Source organism: Alligator sinensis, unplaced genomic scaffold, assembly GCF_000455745.1.
Source record: "Alligator sinensis unplaced genomic scaffold, ASM45574v1 scaffold83_1, whole genome shotgun sequence".
NCBI classification, from domain to species: domain Eukaryota; kingdom Metazoa; phylum Chordata; order Crocodylia; family Alligatoridae; genus Alligator; species Alligator sinensis.
In genome coordinates, this window is record NW_005842043.1 from 2538168 (window position 1) to 2551070 (window position 12903).

At 45.2% G+C, this 12903-nt stretch overlaps 1 long non-coding RNA gene across 1 annotated transcript; it reads right to left on the reverse strand.

The window, feature by feature from the left end:
* Positions 1-4: 4 nt before the first annotated feature.
* LOC112550163 lies at positions 5-12169 on the reverse strand. Its single transcript, XR_003093832.1, has 4 exons — positions 12033-12169; positions 11167-11288; positions 10031-10065; positions 5-91 (listed from the first exon to the last, which is right to left on the reverse strand). It is a non-coding gene; the product is annotated as an uncharacterized LOC112550163 (long non-coding RNA).
* Positions 12170-12903: the final 734 nt, after the last annotated feature.

A 12903-nucleotide genomic window follows, 5' to 3' on the forward strand; every position in this document is an offset into this window, starting at 1 on the left:
CAGCGGTCGCGCCCCCTCACTCGGACGCCACACGCTTGCCCGCTCCCCGACCTCGGTCCGGCTACGCACAGGCCACCGGAAGTCGGCGGGACTGAAAAGCGGAAGTGGAATTAGCAAATGGGCCATAGAGTCTCTAGGGCTGCATTCTGCAACGCTTCCGGGTCATAGAGCTGATAGTCGGGATGCCAGAGCGCCGGTGAGCAGGCCAGTGGGTGGCGCCGTTTGCTGCCCGTGCCGCGGAACTGCAGCCAGTGGGGGGTAGGCGCGGCCGGCTCGGCCCCGAGCTTGTCCCGCGGGGCGGGGCGGGGCGGGGCTGGACGGCAGGAGAGAGGAAGGAGCCCGTAGCAGCCACCTCATCAAGCCCGTGCACTGAGGCCCCTGCTGCATTTTCCTACTAGTCTAAAAAGCAGCTGGCAACGGAAGCATAGCTCCGGCCGGGGCAGTTTCGGGGGGTGCCCCCGGGATCTCCCGGAGTCAACCTTCCCCCCCAGTGCTACGAGATGGCAGCGCGGGGAAGGCCCCGAGGTGCAGCGTGTGGTGCCGCAGAGCAGTGCTGGATTATGACATGCTGAGGCCCTAAACTATGTCCAGTTTAAGAGGCTGCATGCGATAAAAGTAATCCACGAAAATAGATTTTCATGACATGTGAAGATGAATTGTTATTTCTGCACAAAGTTATAGACTCACTATGAATATCAACTGTGGAGCCATATACATGTATATCTTTGTTATATTAGAATGAAAATGTCCAGGGTTTTTTTGTTACTCAGAGGTCCCTCATATTGTGAGTCCCTAAACTAGTTTAAGCCTAAATCCAGCACTGCCACAGACTGGTCTGCAGTGCCACATACTGCATGACCGTACTCGTCTGGACATGACCCTTAATGTCAAAGGGAAAATGGTTTATCCGGAGACAGGTTTGAGTCTGTTTGTCACCTGAGATACCTTATTTAACACTCGATCAACCACCTACACTATGCTGCCATCACTACTGCTGTTGCTGCAGTGTAGATAAGGTTAGGGTGCAGATGCACAAGTTATTTGCTGCAGACTGATCTACATGGCACTCCAGGGTAAAGTTGCCTCACCGAAAGCATGGAGTAACTCAGGCAGGAGTGAGCAAAATATGGCCCACAGCCAGATCTGGTCAGCTGACAGATATTGTCCACCAGCAACCGGTCCCTTGGTCCCACCCAGCCCAGGCACAGGGGGCAGCCCTGCGCTGTCACCACCCAAAGATCCCAGACCAGGCCCTGGATACAGCTCCCTGCCCGCCTGCGGCCCCATGCTGTCTGCCTAGCTACGCGCCCCGCCCATTCAAGTCCTGGCCGGTCTCCGTGGAGACCCCAGGATCACTGGGTCGTGACAGCACAGGGTTGGGGCCTGGGACAGGGCCACAATCTGTTCCCTGCATGTCCCTGCCTGCAAAACCGGCACCCATCACGGGAGTGTGTGGGCAGCAGATCATTGCTTTGCCCTGGGTCCTGCCCCCACACTATCATGACCAGTTCTGGTGAGCCATTGTGCAGGGGGGAGAGCGGGGAGCTGACCTGGCCTGCAACTCCCTTTGTGGCCCACAGGTCCAAATAATTGCCCACCCCTGCTGTAGAAGTTGTCCTAGTAATAAAAGATGTTTTCCCCTGAGATTAAATCCACTTTATTGTAGTTTGAACCTGTTGCTTTGTGTCCTGTTCTCTACAGCAAAGCAGAACAGTTGTTTCCCCTCTTCGCTATGGCTGTCTTTCAAGTCTTCCCCTTAATCTCATGTTTTTCCTCCCAAACTAAATGTAACTAGCTGTTTAGTTTTCTCAACCTTTCCTTGTACATTTTTCATTCTAACCTGCTTACCATCTTTGTTGTTCATCTCCAGATCTTTTCCAGTTTCTCTAGGTCCTGCCTAAAATGTAGAGCCCAGAACTGCACACTGTACCCCAGCGGAATGCGAGCCAGGTTTCAGGCTGAAGTCAAGTAAATAAATAAGGGGAGCCCTGAGCCACTTGACTGGTGTTGTTTTAGTGCCTGCTCTGGAGAGCCAGGTTGAGAGAGCTGATTCTTACTCTTTTGAGTGGTGCCCATTCTGTAATTAGCTTAATCATACACCTCTTCTTCCTATGCCATCAGAGTTCAAGAAACCTAATCTAATTTAAGTTGAGATGTAATGATATGTTTTGTGGCTAGAAGACATAGTGCAAAACTGATGTGTCCAAGTAGTATCCTTCAACAAACCTCACCTGCAATCCTCCCTAATGACCGGGGATCCAGGTTTTCCATTTCCTATGGAAAAATATGGATTTTCCTCTTTGACAGAGAAAAACAGGTCCTAACCCCTTTGATGCAGGAAACGATAGGTTTCCCCTTGCAGGCTGGCGGTGTTCCAGCTTCAAGGAGTTGTTTGGGGTGGTGGGAGCAGCCCTGGCAGCTGGATACAGGTAAGTCTATAAGACGTGAGGGTGGAAGACCAGGGCTTAAGGACTGTCTGGGGGGCTATGTTGGCGGGGGGGGGTTGTGATGGGGGTGTGAAGGGTGTGTGCGCACGTAGGAGTCTGTGCCTGCTGGTGTCTGCCGGCGCTGGGGGAAGGAGTCTGGCTCCTGAGGCTGCAGTGTGGTGTAAGCCAGTGCCTGGGGCTGCTGATGGCTCCAGCTTCACACTGTTGCCAGCAGGGCCCGCCCAGAAGCGCCTGCCCCTCCAGCGGAGGAAGAGGGGAGGTGTGTCCAGAGCTTCGTGGCTGGAAGCACAGGCAGCAGCTGGGGCATCACAAACCATCCTGCACTGCCGGCTGGAACTGGGGCTGGGTCTAGGACTGCAGCAGGGAGGACCGGAAGTGTGGCTTTGGCCTGGGTCATGCTGTGGCCAGCAGTGGAGTGAGTCCAACCCAGGCGCAGGCTGGTGGGAAGAGGAGGGCAACACCACTGGCAACACTTTGTCCTGACCTGGGGCTTCCACACTGCACCAGGCAGTCTGGCCATGGTCCTCCCACCCGGGCAGCACACGGCTGCCCCTGGGAGCACAAGTACTGATCCCGGCAGCCCAACTATGCAGCTCCCCGCCACCCCCAAAGGGACCCACCTCTGGCCCTTTCCCCCACTGTAGTCCTGTGAGTCTACATGGGGCCAGCTGGGGGCCCCCTCTGGCTGGAGTGGGTAGAAAGCTGTGGGTCAGGAGTTAGGGTCAATGGCAGAGACAGGGGGCTGCATGTCAGGAATGAAGGGCACTAGCAAGGCTGGTGGAGCTGTGGCTTGGGAGTGAGGGGCAGGGGAAGGGCACTAGCATATCTGGGCTGCTCAGTGTCACAAAGCAGCGGGGCAGACAGTCACAGAGGGACCTGCATCCTGGTGAGCGAAGGGGGCAGGGGGAGCTCTGATTTTCTATGATAAAAAACCAAAATCAAATACCAAAATATATAGGTATTTAGACTGTATTTTATCCTAAAGATTGAGGCACTGGTGGGCTTCCAAATTGCCTTAAAATTGTAAATATATAAAACACTTTGTTCAACAAATACATACATACGTATAGCGGTGTTTCATTTTAATGGTTAAAAAACGCAGATTTGGGGGGGTTTAGTTATAGAATTTGGTGATTTTATTTTTTTTAAATCAGAGGATTTGTGATTTTAAAACAGAGAAAACCAGGATCCCAACTAATGACACAACCTACAAAGGAAATAGCTGTGCTCTTATGTCTCCTTCTGTACAGTGGAACATATGTATAAGGTTACAATCTGGCATCATGGGAGCAGTCTCATTGAAGCCAATGTGACTTCTGGCAGAGTATTATACATGTCAGTGCAAATACAATATAAGGAAATGGAAGCAGAAAGACCTTCTCTTCTGACTACCAAACATACCCCATGCATGACCTTGGTACACAGCCACATGTTCTTTTGACAACTGTATCTGAGGCAGAAAAAGAATCAGTGGGATGGAAAAGGGCAAGAGATGAGAGTATGGAAAGGCACTTAAATATCAAAGCCAATAATTTAGTAACAATTTAGAATTGTTAGAAATTAACTTACTCTCTTTAGTAAACAAAATAATTATGAAGGGAATGATTAAACTCCCTTGAGAATTCACAATACTTTGTTCCTATGCTCATTATCCAGCTCTTGCCACTTGAATACTTTAAACTTCCAATCAGATAGAATTGAATTCTGTTTGAATATGACCTCCTTTGTTTTGATATCAAGGTGATCTCCAATTCATTTCTTCAAACAAAGGTTAAACTAAATATTCTTTCTGAAGTTACATTAGGATATAGAGTTTCATGGGAAGATACTACACCTTGAACAAGATCGAACAATGGCTGCATGCAACAAATACTGCTTTTTTTCCCCACCAGATACAGAAAGTTTGTCATGTGGAAGTAGTAACATTTAAAAGTTCCAGAATCTATGGATAATAAACACCAGGCACTAGTGCTCTCTAGCGATTAGAGCCCTCCAAGAGGGATCTGACTTCCAACCAAAACTGTCAAGTTTTCTTTGAACTGAAAAATGAAAGCATATATAATCGTTCTGAAGATCAAAATAATTCTCAAACCATTGAAGTTTAGTAATTATGTCACATGAGCATACAGGGGACAAGGGCTTGATTCTGCTACTTGTTTACCTAAGTAACCCCAGGGATTCCAGTGGAGCTACACAAAGACAAATTAAATCCAACAGTTGGTTCTCTCACCACTACCTTTCACTTGCTTTAGGGCTGGCAACTGTAGTAGCTGAAGGAAAGGGGAGGAACCCGTAAGGAAAACTGTCCAGCAATGCTATACCAATTTAATATTATCCAACTATGCTTGTCATATATAGGGTTACAATCAGGCATCATGGGAGCAGTCTCATTGAAGTCAGTGTGACTTCAGTGGAGTAGGGCAAGGAAAGCCCTACTCCTTTTTTTTCCTCCCAAGTAAATGTTGCATGGGGAAGCTGAGCCCCCTGAACTGAAGTCAGGTAAATAAATAAGGGCAACCCTGAGACCACCTGTTCCAGCCAGGGGACACCTACCTCTTGGTAACGGTCACTCACATAAGAAACACAGAATTCAGTTCTGAATAGATGCAAATTTAAGGTTTTAAAAATGTATACTATAATTTAAATAAATTCATTTTAAAATGTAAAACAAACAATTTAAAAATGTTTTTAAAATAAAACTTAAAATTAAATGAGAAATTATGACGTTCACATTAAAATTATTAAAGCAATATCTGTGTAGAATGATACAATCTAGACACCAAATTCGGTATCTCTGTAATTTACTAAAAACTTTAACATAAATACAAAGAGCAAATAAAAATATGGTTCCAAATTAAACAGTAACCCGTTTTGTAGAGGCAGAGAAAATATAGTATTCATTTCACTTCATGTCAACTAGTTCCATTCAACACATAGCTCATTCAAAATTAGAAATATACTAAGAGATGACAAAGCAGAAAAAGATTCTTTCCCTGTTATCTACAAATAAAAGCAAGGTGTAAGAAGATGAGATCTACTATATCTCTGGGTCCAATGGCAGTGAGGCTAACAACATCAGAGCAAACAGTGGTGGTAGGAGTGGCATAGTGGCAGCACAGCTGTTGCTGCCAGCAGAGGAACCCCCCCGGTGGAACTCTATAACCCTGAATTCTGCAGCAGACTCCATGCCCTCCTCCTTGACCCACTCCTGAATTCCTGGGCCCACAAAGAGCCCCACAGGCTGGTGGAAACATACCAATATCTGGCCCTCAGGCCATATGCTTAATACCCCTAGTCTAAAATGTTGAAGGACACGATCAGTTCAGTTAGCTAATTATAGAAAGGTCTTAAGTTTAATAAATTAGTTTTCAATGCAAAACACATTTTGAAAACAAAGAAAAAGACAAGGTTATGTATTCTGCACATATTGGGTAGTTTTAGTTAACTACTTAAAAATATTAAATGTTATTTTTGTGCACATTGTTGGTATTTCCAGCAAAATACAGATTGATACAAATTGTGAGAAAAATGAAGCTGCATTTTGAAAACCAAAATGCATCACTGACCATTTTCTAGTCCATTTTTATGCTATCATAAAATGATAGCATAAAAAATTAAGCATCTGAGCAAATGCTTATTAAACTATATACATGTTTATACATTTTGTATCCTTCTAGTGATCAATAAGTGCCAAACTGAGAGTAAAAGTGACATTGGGCACGTGTACATGTGCGATTAATGCGCAGTAATGAGCACTTGAGACCGGGGATGTTCCTGCCTCCCTGCCCTGCTCTAGCAGCCAGGGAGAGCTGCAGGCTCCCCCGGGTCCCAGCCTGGGGCTGGGAGGATTGGGACCCAATCCCCATATGACTGGGAGAACTGTCCCAACGTGGTGGGGATGCTGCCTTGCAGCCAAGTGGAGACCAGCAGTGGAAACCTCCCGTGTGGCTGGGAGAGGAGTTTCTGCCCAGTGGGGACACTACTGGGCAGCCATGTGGGGACTGAGAGGGTCCCAATCCCACATGGCTGGGAGAGGTGCTCCACCTGAGGATGCTGCCTGGCAGCCACATGGAGACCAGGAAGGTGCCAATCCCCATGAGCCTAGGAGAAGTGTCCCTGTTGTCTGGCAGCCATGTGGTGCTTGGGAGGGTCTGATCCCCACATGGCTGGGAGAAGTGTCCCTGCCTGGTGGGGACACTGCCTGGCAGCCACATGGGGACTGGGAGGGTCCTGATCCCCACATGCCTGGGAGAGGCATTCTCACCAGGAGGGACGCTACAGGGCAGAGTTAATTAGTTTACTTCAGCCTAATAGCTCCGTACGTGTAGATAGTGATGCTTTACTGCAAAGCTAATTAGGCAACTCCACAGTAAGCATCTCATGTAGATACCCCCCCTGACCACAGATAAATTTAGGCTGGAAGTTAGAAGGCTTCCAAGTATCAGAAAGTAAAATTCTGGAACAGCTTTTCAGTAGGCATGGAGGGGGGCAAGAAAAATAAATGGTTTAAATATAGAATGTGATAAGGTTATGAAAGGGTTTGCATGATGTATTTGCCTGTCATAAGAATGATTCAAGAGGTTCCTTCCTGACCTGTCCCCCACATTCCTATAATGTGGTTCAGGAAGTATAATATTTTGGAGGACCCTACACATTTATGGCTACACAACAGGACAGGTTTATGGTTAGTGGTTACATTTAGATTTGGGACTTGCAAAATTCCGTCTGCTCCAATTTGACAGACAACTACAATATCCTTATTCTTAATCATCAGCTGTTGTCAAGACAAAAAAGAAGCAGAACTGGTAAATTTTTGTGGCAGCTTTGTAAGAACACCTTAACCCATTCCTGTGGCATGCCTATGACCCTATCCTCCTGCTCTTGAGCAGCTGAACCTTACTGTTTCTAATGTATTGTGGTAAATCAGGCATAGGAGTATCATCGAGGCCCCCCTCTACATGTTACGTGTATGTCACAATTAACATGTTAACATGCACCCAATTTAAGCTGCCATAAATGGGAAACCAGCCATAAAAATGTTCTACATATAACATAGGAGACTTTTATGGATGATTTGTATGTCACATTACATTGAACATGTGGCAAGTCAGGGCCTGCTAGAGCGTGGTTAAATCAAGTCTGCTGGAGCATGGTAATTACCATGCTCTGGCCAGCCTCCACATCTTGTGTATGTGTCCTTGTGCTTCAAAATGGCAGTGGAGGTGCTTTAAAGCTCATTTAACAAGCTTTAGATAAAGCCCCCCCACCGCCATTTTGAAGCATGGGGATGCTGAATACATGTGTCGCTGAGACTGCTGGGGCATGCTAATTAGCATGCTTCAGCAGACTCAATTAACTGAGTCTGCTCCAATGCATAATTAGCATGCTTCAGAGCAGGTGTTGGACACATGTATATGTGCCCTAGGAGCCTAGCAAACACGTACCTTAAAACCACAAACAGGTTCATGCAATTTTAGCTTCTTGATTACTTTGAACAGCAGAACTAAGTATTACTGTCTGGCACAGCTTCTGAGTACACTGATATTAGGATTATCCTTGTTTACCCAATAATCAGTTTCTCCCGTAATAAGACCCTCTGGGCACTTTATTAGAGTGGCTCTCAGAGCTATTCTAAATAAAGTGCCTCTTCCCCATGTCATGACCCAAAAGGCATGATTGTCTGGGTACACGGCAGGGTAATAGAAACCCTGTGTGAGATCCAGAGGAGCTTGGCGGCCTGATCCATCGCCCACCTCTTCCCGTCTTCGAGCGCGACTTTTATAAGACGTATTTACGATTTCTATTTTGGTGGCTCGTTCACCCAGAGCATCCGGAGCTCTGCACCGTGGAGCCTAGCAACCTCCACGAGACCGTCTGTGTTGTCTGTCTGTAACTGCAACTCAATCAAGTTTTCCTGCCTGCACCACTGCCATCTCGGTGTAAGTAAACAATCTTTTAAACTACCGTTACGCGTTTGTGCCTAATTCCAGCTCGACGGCCTTCCCTCTCCGACCCGGCGTGCCCGGGCTGCTGGCCACAGCCCGCGTGCAGCGCGGAAAAGGGCTCGGGTCACTCCTGGCCCGCACACCCCACATCCCTGGAGTTCATGTAAAAATGCCCATTGGGATCAGGGATCAGATGTCATAGCACTTTTAAATGAACCTGTACCAGAAGCATAAGAGAGATTGTACTTTAATGTAAATGTCCATTCTGCATCACGAGGCAAGGGTTTTTTATTGGACCAACTGTGTAGTTGGGCAAGATGTTGGAAAGCTTTCAGGTACAAAGTGCCCTATTCCACATTGCATCTAAACCTTTTTCAGCTACTTAATAGTTTAGTACCAGTATATAACAATACCAAAGAAGGTATAAGAAGTTTCTTCCACTTAAGCTATTTATGGAATATTTCCCAATAAGAAGTTGTTTTTCAGTGACTGAGCAGCCTGAGGAACTATTGGTAAATATTTGTTTCAATGATAACAGCATTAAGCAACACCTCAGCACTGCATCATAACTTCAACCCTCAATCCCCGTGCCATATTTGCAGGAAGCTCATGGCAAGACTTATATCTGTTACTCTCCACCCACAGCAGCTTTGAAGTGAAGGGGATCTGAGAAATGGACCTCTGCTTTATTAAAGAAAAAATATATGAGACTCAATTCTGAATCCTTCCCAAAGCCCTCTGTACTCTGAACCTCTCTAGCATTCTGTGGACATTCACTTAATCCTTCAGGTAGATTAAATACTGTATTCTACCTCTTTGAAAATCTGTTCATTCATTCATGAAGACATATATAATTAAGAGTTCCACATTTAAATATGCACTATTTTTGAGTCCATAGTCTTTTTTTTAAAAATTATGCAAAGCTGCGTGTATTTTTTTTCAGAAACCTGTCACTGTTCTGGGGCAACCATGTATTTGACATCCTCTTGTCCTCCTCCTCCCTGTGCCTCAAGTCATTACTCTTCTTTTCTGGGGACCCGTACTCCATTCTTTTAAAACATAGACTTTGAGGCTGCTGTCCCCTTGCAGTACACTGTAATTATCCCTAGCAGGACTGACCTTTTAGAAAAGTACCTATTATCCTTTTCTCTTTCAAGAACAGTGACCAGCCAGTTTTCACAAGCACACTATTATTTATCTCAGGGCAAAAGTTTTACAGAGAAAAGATACAATAAAACAACAGTTTACATGCATGTTAAGCTTCCTACTTACTACCCTTATTGGATATAGATATCAATTGTTCCCATCTGTGTTTCTCTGTATGTGCGACTCTCACCCCAATTCAGTTCTGTCTCTCCTAGCCTTAGAAACCAGAACAAACCATTGTATGTCATTTCCGTCAGATGAGTCTTTTCCCAGACTTCTTTACCTGTTGCATTAATTACCCTCAGTGAGCCAAGAATCCAAGTATGCATAACAGTTATATAATTTATGCTACAGTCCTTTTTTAATATTATATTTAATGCCTCAATAATAGTTTTCTGAAGTGTCTGTGCTTCTAAAGTTTCATATCTGTTGCATTTCTAAATGTACTCCTAAACACAGGGGAGGAGATGGAGCACTCTAATAGGATTTTACCTGGTAATGACCATCATCAGCATTCCAGATCCTGTCTTGAGAAACAAAAATTATGAGTCAATATATTGGCGTGGTCTAGGGTGAAATGCTGACACTGTGGATCCTGAAAAATGCATTATAATTGAAGTGAGATTTAGTGTTTTGATCACAAGCCTATGCTTGTCTTTGCTTTGACACTAACACATAAGTGACCTTGATGACATAATTTAACTTTTACTTAGCATACTGATCCGTAAAACAGACAATACCAACAACCCAGAGGTGTTGGAAGGATTAGATATCCAGTTTGATATTCAAATCACACTGCAAACTATGCAATGGCTGAGTATTATTCTTAATTCATTTCCAGTAGGAAAAAAAGTCCTGAACAATACACATATAATGGAAATATAATACAGTATTGTTAAAATTGTTAAACAACATGAGTATTTTCAATTAACTTCAGAGTAACACATTATCAGAGGGAAATATCAAGCACACAATCACCACAAAATATATTGCATACAATAAAAAGTTATGCTAACCAAATAAAAAACATTAGGATATTTAAGAGGCAAATAATAGCAGTAATTAGGTATGTGAGTTAAAGAACTTGGATGCATTGAGATACAAATATAGATATAAGGCATAGTAGTACTATGACCATAGATACCCACAAAGTATCTACCTCTTTCAGGCACCCAAACTTCATCAAAAGAAAGGGGAAGGTGAAGCAGATAAATGGAATTGGCTCCATGTTATTCCACATGGCACACTATTACTTGATGTAACATAGCAATAAAGTTGTATCAGAAGTATAAAGAAACTGGTAAAACCTTTCTCCTGGGTCCCTGGCACACATTCATTTAATGGCATAATGGGATTTTATCTCTGATCCTAACAATTGTGGAACATTTTTGTGGTTGGTTTCCTATTTTGTCATGCCATTAATCTTCTGAACATGTGTCAGGTTTACTATCTACAGCACAATTAACAGGTTACCCACATTTAAATTGTAATATCTGCCAGAAGCCTTGGGTAAAAAGTGCCAGGGGTAGTATCAACAATCATGTGAATTAAAGTCCTGCAATTCACAGTGTTGACATGTTTTTCAGCAACTCATTACTTTTACATGGAACATAATTTTATAAAGTTACCTTTTCCTGGAACATATTTTCCCATCTTGTGGGCAAAAAATACTGTCTTGCATTAGAACTCATATTCATTTAAATAATTCATTTCTTCTGAAGCCATTTTAACAATGATGTGGTTTCAGTCCCTTCAATATAAAATACAAGAAGAGTAATTAAAGAAGGATTATATTTCCAAGAAAGAAACAGAAACAGACAAAATATCTTCTGTACAGCTTTTCACCCGAGTTGTTTGCCAATATTCAGATGCCAGCATGTTCTTTATTGTTAGTGTTGCCCCCTGGGGTCTTGCCCACAAATAAAAGGAAGGGGGGGAGTACAAAGTCCTTCTGTATTCATCTGCCATGACTTGATTACTCAATTACATATTGCAAAAGAAAAGAAGCACCTACATTATATGGTTTCCCACCCTTTTCAAGAAGAGGGTTACCTCTTGGCTTGTTTCTTGGGGCTCCACCTCCCCAACACCCCTTCTACATACCAACTGTGATGGTGAACCAGTGGTATCATCCCAGTGTGGGATTACAAGAGTTAATTTCTTGCAATGTCCGTAACTTTCTTAAGCTGTTATTTTAAGGCCAATACATCTAAAGTGATCAATTTATAGGCAAAATCTACAGTCCTATATCACTCGTGACTTAGATTATGTCCAAATAATAAACAACATATGCTGCAACAATCCTGACTTGAATGCTTCTTAATTTTGGAGAAAAATGTATTAAATAAGAAGGAAGGAAAGAAAATATAATTGTTGCCTCACAGCACACTATATCGAACACTGTTCGAAGATCAGACTCAAGTGACTGACTGTGACATCTTGCACCTTGCGTGCTGCACGGCCTGTCAGGGTGTATCCCCTCCCCTCGACTCACCTGCCATGATGTCAAACTACCATGAGAGGGGGTTTTCAGTGAAGATCTTCCCAGGAGGCCCTCCCGATAGATGGCAGTACTCACAGTTGTTTGGCGCGATGTTCCATGGGGCTCCACCTCCCCTACACCCCGTCCACTCGCCAACCGGGTGGATATCTGTTAACGATGATCTTCAGCCCTGTAGGATGGCCCGGGGCCTGCCTGCCTTGTCTCTGTTGCTTTTCCTCCTTCTCAGGGTTTTCTTAGCTCAGAAGAAATATTCCCTGGAGGAGGAGAGGGCTGCAGAGCTGCCCCTTTACCCCTGCCTCCTCTAGGGGGCTCAAATGCCTCCTTCCCCCTGCTGCCTGCAGGGAAATCCCATGCCTCCTCAATCTCCACTTCTGCGGGGAGCTGGAGGGCTTCCTCTGCTTTGCCTCCGGCAGGGAGCTTAAAGGTTTCCCTGGTGCTGCCTGCGGGAGCTGCACAGGCTGTGTCGCTCCCTTCCCGAGCTGGAGCCACAGCCCGCCTAGAGTGCTGCCAGCCCACGCTCTCTCTCTTCGGCTCTCCACCCACCCTAGTTCCGGTGGGGCTTTTAAACTTTCCCGCAGTGGCCAGTACGGCTGCTGGGATTGGTCTGGCTGTCTCCTGCACCGAAAACAGCTGATTAGACAGCTGGCGTAACGCCGGTTCGTGCGGCTGCGGCCGCGGTCACAGCTCCTGCTCTGGCTCCCCTGCGGGAGGTAAGTTATCCCTGCCAGGGGTCTGTTCCCGGGGTATGGGGCCCGCGGGGTTTACCCTCTCCCCTTCGGGAGCCTGTGGTGGTGCCTCACCGCCACACCGGCTTAGTGACTACCCCTGATCCTGTCATTCATCCATTGGTACACGGCATTCC